This window comes from Cariama cristata, unplaced genomic scaffold (genome assembly GCF_000690535.1).
Source record: "Cariama cristata isolate BGI_N322 unplaced genomic scaffold, ASM69053v1 scaffold31670, whole genome shotgun sequence".
Lineage (NCBI taxonomy): Eukaryota > Metazoa > Chordata > Aves > Cariamiformes > Cariamidae > Cariama > Cariama cristata.
Window position 1 is genome coordinate 1,772 of NW_009595769.1, and position 3,299 is coordinate 5,070.

At 54.6% G+C, this 3,299-nt stretch overlaps 1 non-coding gene across 1 annotated transcript; it reads left to right on the plus strand.

Annotated features, from left to right (window-relative positions):
- The first annotated feature begins 36 nt into the window (after positions 1-36).
- On the plus strand, positions 37-118 carry TRNAS-GCU. Its single transcript has one exon. It is a non-coding gene; the product is annotated as a tRNA-Ser (tRNA).
- Positions 119-3,299: the final 3,181 nt, after the last annotated feature.

Sequence of the window (3,299 nt, forward strand, 5' to 3'; positions counted from 1 at the left end):
GGGGGGAAATTCCCCGAAAAAGGGGCTGGAGCAGGGGACGAGGTGGCCGAGTGGTGAAGGCGATGGACTGCTAATCCATTGTGCTCTGCACCCGTGGGTTCGAATCCCACCCTCGTCGGGACCCTGGAGACCCTCAGGCAGGGGAAATTTTTCAGTGCAGCCCCCAGTGTGGCCGGTTTCCTCCTGCCTTTCTCTGTTTTGCTCTGCCACGTTAAACACACTTCTGCCTCTGTATTGCTGCTCCCACTTGCCGAACCTTCCCACTGGCAGAATCTGCTCCCGGTTGCTCAGGGTCCTGCGTTGCCCTTCTGTGCGAAGTCCCGGGTCCCACACCCCCGTGCAGGAGCAGGGTACTGTCCGCCTCTGTTCCCCGAGCCCACCTGCCAGCCATCCTCCTTGCCAACTAACGTGTCTTCTCCAGGAGGCAAAGCACCAAACCATGGGCAGGGAATGTCAACAACGGGCTGGCCATGCTGGCTGGGCAGCAATGTGGGCACACCCTGACCCTGCGCTTTGCTTTTTTCCCTTCTGCTCTCTGTCAGCCAATTTATTCCTTTCTGCATCTCATACACAAGCCCTGGGCATCCCCGTCGTGCTGATGGGAGCCACAAGCCATCCCTGGACAAAGCTGTGCCTTGCTGAGCCATCTCCACGTCCTAGACGTGCTTTTTCTGAGAATGGCATAGCTGCTGCATGTTGGCAGCTCCCACCTGTGTCTGCAGCAGTGGAGGTTCCTGGGGAGAGGGTGAGCTACTGCAAGATGAAGAGGAAAGAGGTAAAAAACCCTGCCTGCTGGGAGGTTTTTAACTGCTGAAATCCCAGCAGTCTTGCAGAGAGGGAAGTCTTATATTTCTGAGAGCATGTCTGTGCTTCCGTGCAGCTGGGGAAACATGTTGTGCCAGCCTTGCAGGTGCCTTCCCCTCTCCCACCCCTTCTTTCTGCAGATGAGGATGTGGCCAAGCAATGCCCTGGCTTGGAGGCAAGGCAAGAACGCTCAGGCTTAGCTGCTCATGCTGCAAGCCCTGCACTGGCTTTTTGACCTTCCCTGGGGCCATGTTTCCTTCCCATGCCTTGGGAAGGTGCCCCTGGGGACCAGCTGGGAGTTGCTTCCCTGCATCAGCCTCTCCCAAGCCAGAAACAGTGATCAGGCTGCAGGGAAACACTGGCCCCATCCCATCCTGCTGCTGTGAGATGCCGTGGTGCTCAGCCAGTTCTGCTGCCCTGGGAAAGGGGGATGTCCATGCCTGGACAGCCAGGCATCCCACAAGAGGGATGCAGGAGATCTCCTGGGGAAAAGGCATGGGGTTTGGTGCACTGTGGTTACAGCCCAGGGGAAACACCAACTTGCAGCTGGAAATGGTGAAATGGGAAGGGATGGTGGGTGCAGGCTCCTCCTTGGGTGGTGGTGCATGGCACAGAAGAGGTTGCTGCAGCAGGATGGGACCTGGAGGCTTGCAGGGTAGAGGCAGCTGGGAGAGGAGACAAGCTGACTCCCTTGGGACACCCTTTAATCCTGCTGGGCTGTGTCTGCCCCAGCACACGCGTGTCCCTGCCCTGGTGCACGGTGACGAGGCCTCCTGGGGGGCACGTGCCAGCCTCGGTGACGCTGTGGAGCATCAGCCCACCCAGGGACACAGCAATTATAGGGAACATGCGGCGGCATGAAACTGGATCATCTGCAGCCCTGGGGTGGAACACGGCAGCTGGAGCCTGGCTCTCCCCAGAGGCACCGGCTACGCTCCACTCCCCAGGCTGCATACACTGGCCCTGAAGCACCCTGAGTCTGCCCCGGCAAGGACACGGGCAGCCAAGGATGCTCGGTGGCTGCGGTGGAGGGGCAGGACCCAGGTGGGTCTGTCTGCGTTGGGATGCCACGTCCTGGCACCGGGATGTCCCGCTCGCCCATCAGCCGTCTGGGAGCGGTCCCTGCAAGTCCTGCTGCCAGCCAGTCTGCTGTGGCCCCAGGGCAGGCCCCTGGCAAATGCTCTGGGTGCAAGTATTCCTTGGAGACAGATCTGTTGATCTGTTGGATGGGAGTGGGTCTGTTGCTGCTCCAAAATGTGCCTTCACCTTTGGTTTTCAGAAGAAATTTTGAGGCGGGGGCAAGCTTCCACCCTCTAACTGCTCTCAGAGACATCTAGCCCTTGGGTTGTTGGAAATCAAAATACAGAGCTGTGAAATTGGAGTTGCAAAGTGATGCTAGGGCTGGTGATGGAAAGGGAAACACAGTGAGTATTGGTCCTGGGTCAAGTTTCTCCTCATGCCCTTATCTGCAGGAAGAACCAGGGCTGAGATGGTCACACATCCTGGATCCAGTGCAGAAGTTAAGAAAATGGGTCTGATGTGTTTGGTTTGGTGAAATTTTCTCAGTTTTGCAGTTCCTCCAGTGAAACTCATGTCTCAAGCAGAAAGTGCTCATTCCCTAAAATGAATAGGAATTGGAAAAACCAGTCCCTGTCTTTCTCCCAAATACCTGCATTTCCAGGAAGAACTCTTTGCCCTATGGTTTTCCTTTGTTTTAATCTCATTCATTACACAAATATGACTATTTTAACTTCCTGACATGTGCCTTTTGTTTCCCCTGTCCCCTTTCCCAGGCAAAGGACTTGTTTCAGTACACAGATCCACTCACATTCGGTAACATGCCCTCTCTAAGTGCCCCCATGCATTTATTTCACGCATTGCTTCATCTGTGGATATTCTTCTGGGACCGGATCATCCAATGTGAGCAAAACCTCAACTATTTAAGTGGGGTTGCAAAACTGAAACACACAGTGAGGCTGCAAATCAGAAGATCCCAGCCTGTTTCTGGAAGCCTGGAAGGGAGTCTCCCAGGAAAGGCTGTTTTCCCTGGGATCACGGGAGTGCACAGAGGCACACACACACAAAAAAAGAGATGGAAGATGATTAGTGAAGGGGAAGAAACCCTGACTGACAGAAGAAAGGTTTAATTCTTGGGCTGTGGGTCCAAGGTGCACCTGTGGCATCATTTTGTTATTCAAGCGTGGTGCAAAAATCAGCAAGCCTCATCGTTTCCTGCTCACCAAATTGCCATTTAGGAGGTTGTGATGAACCCACAGCCTCCTGCGTTACTCCAGCAGGCTGCAAGGTTGCTTCTGTCTGAAGCACGTGTCCTCCACTGCACCTTGGAAAAGCTGATTTCCTCTTTCTCCTTCCAGAACGATGTTAAAAATAGCTGGGCTTGACCCCAGTGCATCTGAAAGGCTTTTTTTGCCCTGGCAGGGAGGGCAGGGAGGAGTCACTAAGGACAATTCATAGAGTCATAGAATCATAGAATC